Source organism: Lolium perenne, chromosome 5, assembly GCF_019359855.2.
Source record: "Lolium perenne isolate Kyuss_39 chromosome 5, Kyuss_2.0, whole genome shotgun sequence".
Classification (NCBI taxonomy): Eukaryota; Viridiplantae; Streptophyta; class Magnoliopsida; order Poales; family Poaceae; genus Lolium; species Lolium perenne.
The window spans coordinates 187,012,202-187,021,946 of NC_067248.2; positions in this window are offsets into that span (position 1 = coordinate 187,012,202).

A 9,745-nucleotide genomic window follows, 5' to 3' on the forward strand; every position below is an offset into this window, starting at 1 on the left:
AGCAAACACTTGTGTCAACTGTGTGCATTGATTCTTACATGTTACTTATTGCACTTGTTATATTACTTTGTGTTGACAATTATCCATGAGATATACATGTTGAAGTTGAAAGCAACTGCTGAAACTTTATCTTCCTTTATGTTGCTTCAATACCTTTACTTCGAATTTATTACTTTATGAGTAACTCTTATGCAAGTCTTATTGATGCTTGTCTTGAAAGTATTATTCATGAAAAGTCTTTGCTATATGATTCAATTGTTTACTCATTGCATTAACATTGCTTTGAATCGCTGCATTCATCTCATATGCTTTACAATAGTATGATCAAGATTATGTTGGTAGCATGTCACTTCAGAAATTATCTTTTATCGTTTACCTACTCGAGGACGAGTAGGAACTAAGCTTGGGGATGCTGATACGTCTCCAACGTATCTATAATTTCTGATGTTCCATGCTTGTTTTATGACAATACCTACATGTTTTGTTCACACTTTATATCGTTTTTATGCGTTTTCTGGAACTAACCTATTGACGAGATACCGAAACGCCAGTTGCTGTTTTCTGCTGTTTTTGGTTTCAGAAATCCTAGTAAGGAAATATTTTCGGAATCGGACGAAATCAACACCGAAGATCTTATAATTCCCGGAAGCTTCCAGAGCACCGGAGAAAGGCCAGAGGGGAGCCAGGGAGGCCCCACCCCACAGGGCGGCGCGGCCCAGGGGGGGGGGCGCCCCCCTAGTGTGTGGGTCCCCTGTGGCCCCTCCGACTCCGCCTCTTCGCCTATTTATTCGTCCCTGACCTAAAACCTCGATCACGTTCGACGAAACCAGAGAAAACCATCCAGAGCCGCCGCCATCGCGAAACTCCAATTCGGGGGACAGAAGTCTCTGTTCCGGCACCCTGCCGGGACGGGGAATTGCCCCCGAAGTCATCTCCACCGCCGTCTCCACCGCCATCTTCACCGCCATCGCTGTCTCCATGATGAGGAGGGAGTAATTCACCCCCGGGGCTGAGGGCTCCGCTGTAGCTATGTGGTTCATCTCTCTCTTTATGTGATCTAGTTGAATATTATCTATGTGCTACTCTAGTGATGTTATTAAAGTAGTTTATTCCTCCTGCACGGTGTAATGGTGACAGTGTGTGCATCGTGTAGTACTTGGCGTAGTCTATGATCATAATCTCTTGTAGGTTATGGAGTTAATTATTACTATGATAGTATTGATGTGATCTATGCCTCCTTCATAGTGTGATGGTGACAGTGTGCATGCTATGTTAGTTCTCGGTGTAATTGTGTTGATCTATCTTGCACTCTAAGGTTATTTAAACATGAATATCGAATATTGTGGAGCTTGTTAACTCCGGCATTAAGGGTTCGTGTAATCCTACACAGTTAGTGGTGTTCATCATCCAACAAGAGGGTGTAGAGTGGTTCTATTATGTGATCATTGTTGAGAGTGTCCACTAGTGAAAGCAGGATCCCTGGGCCTTACTTCCAAGCATCGAATCTCCGTTTGTTTACTGTTCTGTTACATGTTTACTGCCTGCAATATTACTACCATCAACTGCACGCCAGCAAGCACTTTTCTGGCGCCGTTACTACTGCTCATATTCATTCATACCACTTGTATTTCACTATCTCTTCGCCGAACTAGTGCACCTATTAGGTGTGTTGGGGACACAAGAGACTTCTTGCTTTGTGGTTGCAGGGTTGCTTGAGAGGGATATCTTTGACCTCTTCCTCCCTGAGTTCGATAAACCTTGGGTGATCCACTTAAGGGAAACTTGCTGCTGTTCTACAAACCTCTGCTCTTGGAGGCCCAACACTGTCTACAAGAATAGAAGCACCCGTAGAAATCAGCCATCTTCCAGCGCAGTCGGTGGTTGCACGCAATAACGCCGGCGCGGACGGCCACGCGGCCATGCACGACGAGACGCGTCCCTGCGTCGCCTGGGAAAACAAGGACGCCATTAAGGTTGCTTGACCAAAGGTAGGCGGCGGGGTTTTAGCCTTCCAAGCCGCTGACGCGTCGGGCCCGTGTCGCTTCGCCTCGCTTTTCGTTGTGTCCAGCGTGCCCGGTGCGTCCCCTGTGGGACGGGGACGGGGGACACCGTATCAGGCCGCGCCGGACAAAAATCAGCTTTGGGGACGCGGCTGGAACGATTTTTTTGTTCGGCGCGCCCCAAATCGGTTTGGGGAACGCGACTGGAGATGCTCTTACTAGATTGTTGATTGCTTGCGGAGTGAAATGCATCAGCGGTCTATTAACTTGGTGGCTATGTCTAAATCAGTCATTGAACTCAGATAATGACCTAAAACAGTATCTAATCTCACTCTATAGAGAAAATTACAAAAAAAATCACCACATATCGGGCAGACATTTTAAAAACCACCACTATACGATTTTTTTTTCAAAAAACCACCACTCTACAAGTAACACGTTACAAATAACACTGATTCCACTCTGATGATGTTTTAATCGCCAAATTGATATGTGGGTCCCGCTGTCAGGCTGACGTGCTATGCACATTCTGCGGAAAAGACCTTGGGTTTTGTTTTGTAAAATCTTGGGGACATCTGGGCTACTCTCTTTTTTTAAAAAATAGTTTAGGAAAAACAAAAAATTGGAACACTGCGTTGACCAGATTGGCTGGAAGGAGGCTCTTGGCTTGGATGCGCATCCGCGCGTGAACGGCGGCGGCGGCCGTCTCGTGCTAGCCACGAACTCTTCCCGGCGTCCTCGAGAAAGAGGAGCACGTGCAGCGGTGGGCGGCCGTCCGCACTGCTACAGCTCTTGAGCAACGCGAGCGATAGGAGGGGTCTTCCGCCGGCGATCTGAGAAGGGGCTCGAGACAGCGCCGGCCCCGTGCTTGAGCTGGACGACGCCGTCAGCGCGGCGGCCCTGGACCCGGCCTCGAAGTCTTCGGAACGACCTATCTATACCAGGCACGCGCACAATCTGCGCGTGATGGAGCATCAGCGTGCCCTCACCGGTGGCAGCGCAATTGCAACCTACCGGAGCGGAGGAAGACGAGCACGGCGACGGCGGTAGAAAGTTTCCCGTGCCGATTCCTTTTCCAAGAAGGACCTCTGGTTTGGGGCGGAGCTAAATGACATGGTTGTTTGTCTCGGCGAGGTCTACAGAGACGGGAAGGAGCACGATGCCGTCGGTGGCGCGCTCTGAATGCCGCTCGTGTTCTCGACGAACAGAGGAAGAAGAGAGCAGCGACTTGGGGGCGAGACGAGGTCATGACTAGGAAGGTCAACGGCGCACGCGTAGTCGAGCTGGGGCGGGTTGCGGCGAGGCCGGAGAAGCACCAGGCGGCGGTGCTACGCGTGAGCACCATGGTCAGCTCCTGGCCGGGGCTCGCGCTCGCCCCACCCGACCCGACCCTTTCCCAGCCCTCGCCCGCTCTTGCCGGCGCTCGCCTCGCCCGCGCCCGCTCTTGCCGGAGAACCAACCAAGCGGCACGCGGGGAACTCGCCGGCGGCGCGCAGGGAACTCACAGGCGGCGGACACGGACGAGGACGGCGAGGTGGCGGCAGCGCTGGCCGTGCTCCGAGAGGCCACACGAGAGAGCGGGGAGCGGCGGCGTGCGCTCTGCACGGCGCGGCTGCTCGCGGCCGGCGGCCGTACGGCACCGGCAAGAACGGCCGGCGTGAGATGCATGTGCTGAGAGAGAGGGCCCAGGAAGAAGACGTTGACCATGAAAATTTACAAACAAAACCCAGAACTACAACCATCTTCTCTCTTGATCATTATTGACTGCCACCTCAGCCTAACAGCGGGATCCACATGTCAGTTTAGCGATTAAAACAGCATCAGAGTGAAATCGGTGCTATTTGTAACCTGTTACCTGTAGAGTGGTGGTTCTTTAAAAAAAAATCGTATAGTGATAGCTTTTTGAAACGTCGCCGTTGAAACGTCTGCAGTGGATTTTTGTAATTTTCTCCACTCTATAGGTCTAGATACGGTCTAAACTATGGTTTTTTTAAACAGAAGGCATAAGCCCAGCTTTAAATTAATAAAGCCACAGCGGCAGATTACATGGATGCTGAGAACAACTTACAACACAAAGAAGAACAAGCAAACATAAAGAACATGAAGAACACCTTGCAACTCTAAGGTCCTCTTCAGCAAACAGAGCCCGGCACCAGTGGAGCTCGAGGAGATAGCTGGTTTGGCATGACAGGGAAGGCCCCAGGGAAGCAAGCATCATCCTCAACCTTTCCATCGCCGCAGAAGGCTGATGCGTGCAGTTAACACACGTCCGTTGGGAACCCCAAGAGGAAGGTGTGATGCGTACAGTAGCAAGTTTTCCCTCAGTATGAAACCAAGGTTATCGAACCAGTAGGAGTCAAGGATCACGTGAAGGTCGTTGGTGACGGAGTGTAGTGCGGCGCAACACCAGAGATTCCGGCGCCAACGTGGAACCTGCACAACACAATCAAAGTACTTTGCCCCAACGTAACAGTGAGATTGTCAATCTCACCGGCTTGCTGAAAACAAAGGATTAACCGTATAGTGTGAAAGATGATGTTTGTTTGCGAAGAACAGTAAAGAACAAGTATTGCAGTAGATTGTATTTCAGATGTAAAGAATGGACCGGGGTCCACAGTTCACTAGTGGTGTCTCTCCGATAAGATAACTAGCATGTTGGGTGAACAAATTACAGTTGGGCAATTGACAAATAAAGAAGGCATAACAATGCACATACATATATCATGATAATTACTATGAGATTTAATCAGGGCATTACGACAAAGTACATAGACCGCTATCCAGCATGCATCTATGCCTAAATAGTCCACCTTCAGGTTATCATCCGAACCCCTTCCGGTATTAAGTTGCAAACAACATATAATTGCATTAAGTATGGTGCGTAATGTAATCAACACAAATATCCTTAGACAAAGCATCGATGTTTTATCCCTAGTGGCAATAGCACATCCACAACCTTAGAACTTTCTGTGTACTGTCCCAGATTTAATGGAGGCATGAACCCACTATCGAGCATAAATACTTCCTCTTGGAGTTACAAGTATCAACTTGGCCAGAGCCTCTACTAGCAACGGAGAGCATGCAAGAACATAAACAACACATATATGATAGACTGATAATCAACTTGACATAGTATTCAATATTCATCGGATCCCAACAAACACAACATGTAGCATTACAAATAAACGATCTTGATCATGATAGGCAGCTCACAAGATCTAACATGATGGCACAATGAGGAGAAGACAACCATCTAGCTACTGCTATGGACCCATAGTCCAGGGGTGAACTACTCACACATCGATCCGGAGGCGATCATGGCGATGAAGAGCCCTCCGGGAGATGATTCCCCTCTCCGGCAGGGTGCCGGAGGCGATCTCCTGAATTCCCCGAGATGGGATTGGCGGCGGCGTCACAGTAAGGTTTTCCGTTTCGTGCCTCTCGGTCCAAAGGGTTTCGCGACGAAGGCTTTAAGTAGGCGGAAGGGCGGAGTCGGAGGAGGCACGGGGGCCCCACACGCTAGGGCCGCGCGGGCCCAAGCCTGGCCGCGCCGCCCTAGTGTGGCGGCGCCCCGTGGCCCCACTTCGTTTCTCCCTCGGTCTTCTGAAAGCTTCGTGGAAAAATAAGACCCTGGGCGTTAATTTCGTCCAATTCCAAGAATATTTCCTTTGTAGGATTTCTGAAACCAAAAACAGCAGAAAACAGCAACTGGCTCTTCGGCATCTTGTCAATAGGTTAGTGCCGGAAAATGCATAAATATGACATAAAGTGTGTATAAAACATGTGAGTATCATCAATAAAGTAGCATGGAACATAAGAAATTATAGATACGTTTGAGACGTATCAAGCATCCCCAAGCTTAGTTCCTACTCGCCCTCGAGTAGGTAAACGATAACAATGATAATTTCTGAAGTGACATGCTATCATAATCTTGATCAATACTATTGTAAAGCATATGAAGTGAATGAAGTGATTCGAAGCAATGGTAAAGATAATGATTAAACAACTGAATCATGTAGCAAAGACTTTTCATAAATAGTACTTTCAAGACAAGCATCGATAAGACTTGCATAGGAGTTAACTCATAAGGCAATAAATTCTTAGTAGAGAGTTTTGAAACAACACAAAGGAAGATTTAAGTTTCAGCAGTTGCTTTCAACTTCAACATGTATATCTCATGGATAATTGTCAACACAAAGTAATATGATGAATGCAAATAAGCAAATATGTAGGAATCAATGCACACAGTTAACACAAGTGTTTGCCTCTAAGATAGAAGGAAGTAGTGAAAGAACATGTCCATTACCCCATGTGTGGTTTTGGTAATTGATGACAATCCCTATGGACTAACGGTTGCATTGAGAATATATCTTAGGTCAAGTCCATAGCTATGTGTTGGACTAAAGGTTGTAAGATGGAGAAGACGGAGTAAAATGACAAAGACGGTGTCGAAGAGAGACGAAGACGGTGTTGAAGATGAATAGAGAAGACGGCGTAGAAGATGAAGAGAGAAGACGGCGTTGAAGATGGATGAAGACGGTGGCGTGTATGTTGAAGGAAGACAAAGCTTGCCGACTCGAGAAGAACGCGCAAGGACTAGGTTTGTGCTCGATAGGATAGTGAGTCGCATCATCGGAGAGAGCTCAAACCTTGCATGCATTGCATCGTGTTCTTGGTTCTTCTTGGTTCTTATGCATGGAACGGATTTCGGTTGCATTGCATGTTGCACGCGCAAGGGTGATGATTTTCCCGATATACCACATTGAGAGGTTACACCTCTATGACCATGTGAAAATCATTATCTACTCTTTTCCATGATTTCATCATGTGAGAAGGTAGCTCTTGTCGCCCTCTTTCCAACGAAATTGGTTTCATGTCATTCCGATCTTCCTAGCTCAAGATATTGCGTTTTCCGTATGCGTCTATTTGAAAAAGAAAAGGAAAACGTTTTTGGGCCGGCCGGTACTACCGCGTGCGGTACCGGCCTAAATACCGCACATGCAGTTTTGCTTACTGGACTCGAAGCGGTACCAGGCCGGTACCGGCCCGGTAGTACCGTAACCCATTTACGGTACCAGGCCGGTACCAGGCCCGGTACTACCGCTTTGCCCCAGGTTGCCGCGCCGCTCGCTCTCTTGGGCCTCGCCCCTGCATGCCGCCGCCGCCAACCTCGCGAGCCGACATGCCCACGCGCCAATCAAGGCTGGGGCGTTGACCCCGTACGGCTCCCGCGCGGGAGAGCGCCTCCCGCTCACGCTGGCCCCGCACGCCGCCTGCTCGCTCACGCACGCGCCCGCCTGGCCCCATCCCGCGCTGCGCTGCTGCTCGCTTCCCGCGCTGACCGCCGCCTCCTGCCTAAATGCATGCGCTGCTGCTGCTGGCCCCACGCGCGCATGCACTGCTGCTGCTCTACTGATTTCGCTGCGCCGCTGCTTCTGCTGCAATCTCTCTCACGCCTGCACTCATATCTTTTTTGCCCAGTTTCAGACACAAGCGGTAGTACCGCTCCGCAGAGCGGTACTACCGGTTTTGGCCCGATTTTCAGATCTGGCTTTTTGGGGGGAAAGCGGTAGTACCGCTCTGCACAGCGGTAGTACCGCTTCGTGCGAATCTGACCGTTTTTCTAGCCCCCAACAACTATATTTCTGGCCCCCTATATATACATCTCTTCCACCTCCGACCAAACCAACCCTTCCCCTCCATTCTCTCTCCTCCATTGTTGACCTTGAGTTCTTTCTTCTTCCTCTTGATCCCCCCACTCTTTCTTGCATATTTTTGGGGGAAAGGATAGAGCAGATCTAGATCTAGAGCTTCACCAATTGAATCCCTCTCCAAGTGAGGGGATCTTGCTAGATCTAGATCTTGGAGTTTCTTGGTGTTTCTCCACTCTTTGTTCTTCCTCCCTTATTCCCCCAATAGCTTGTGTAGCTTTGTTGGAATTTGGGAGAGAAGAACTTGGGCATCTTAGTGGTGTTCTTAGCCATTGCATTAGGTGCATCGGTTTGAGTTCTCTCCGGGGATTCGATCTCGTAGAGTGTGTGTTCAACCTTAGTGGTGTTCTTGCCTTAGTGGCCATCTTGCCTTAGTGGCCACATTGCCTTAGTGGTCGTGTTTCCTTTGGTGGAATGTGTTAGCCTCTTGTGGCGCATAAGCATCCTTGGTGGAGTTGATTTCCTTGGTGGAGTGTGTTAGCCTCTTGTGGCACATTAGCATCCTAGGTGGAGTGTGTTTCCTTGGTGGTGTGTGTTGCCTCTTGTGGCCGTGTACTTGAGAGCCTCCTCGTTGTGGAGTTGCCTCAAGTGTGATACTTGGCGTTTGCCCAAGCTTGTACGGGTTCGGTGACCACCCTCAAGTGTCCCTTAGTGGATCGAGGCTTTCCTTTGGTGGAAAGGCTCGAGGAGAATACGGTGGCCCTAGTTGGCTTCTTGGAGTGCCTCGTGCCTCCACACCGCTCCAACGGAGACGTAGCACCTTTTGTGGTGTGAACTTCGGGATACATCGTCGTCTCCTCGTGCACCGATTACTTCTCAACCCGAGCTCCTTTACCTATGCGCTTTACATTGTGATATCTATCATGCTTGATGCTATGCCTATCTTGTTATCACCTTGTTGCTCATCATGCTAGCATAGGTTGTTGGAGCACTTAGGGAAACTCCTAGTTGATAGGCCTTGAGCTAAACTAGTAAACACATGTGTACTTTTATTCCGCCTAGTTTAGCTCTCAAGTAGAAGTTTTTATACACCGCCTATTCACCCCCCTCTAGGCGACGTCCTAGTACATTCAATTGGTATCAGAGCTAGGGCTCTCTTATCTTGTTGGGCTTCACCGCCTAGAGAGTATGACGTCGACTAGAGGATTAGTGCACATTTCCTCTTATATATTTGATGGCACTAATTATGATGCTTGAAAATTCTACATGCTTGATTATTTTAGGGGCATGCACCCACATGTGGAGCAAATTCTTGATATGGGTTTTTCTCCTCCTAAGGATCCACAAAATCCAACTTTTGAGGAGAAGAAAAACTCTTATCTAGATGCTCAAGCTACTAAAGTGCTTTGCCGTGTTGTGAGTCATGTAGTGATTTCCTCCATCGCGCCCTTCCGGAGTGCTCATGAGTTTTGGACAAAGCTTCGAGATACATATGGTGGGTCCAAGACCATTGAGGATGATCACACTCCTTCCACTTCACCAATGTGTGGTAAGACACAAGGTAATGATATGGTGAGTGGTGATGAACATTGCATTGTTGATGGTGAGCCTTCTCTTGATGATTCTTCATCCCTATCCCATTGCAATGTTTCATCTATGGACTTGAACACTTATAGCACTATAAATGCTTTACATGCTAGTGTTGATAGTCCTTGCATGTCTTCATCCCATGGTGATGTGCTTGCCTTGTCTTGTTGCCATAATGAACATACTTTGCTTTCCTCTAGTATTTGTGTGACTAACAATGTAGAGGGAACCAAGGATACTATGGGCCAAGACAAGATATTGGATGGAGCTTCAATTACTTCGTCCTCTTCATCATCTCATGGTTCCCACACTTGCCGTATGGCTAAGGCTTCTAAGGTATCTCCTTCCTTGGAACCTTATATATCTAGTGATGATGAGGATGATGATATGGAAGAACTTAATGTTGCTTCCTTAAACATGATGGGTGAGTTGGTTTTTCATGCTCTTCATAAGAAGAAATTTGCTTGCTCTAAATTCATGAAAATCTTGGATTTTGCCATTGAGAGC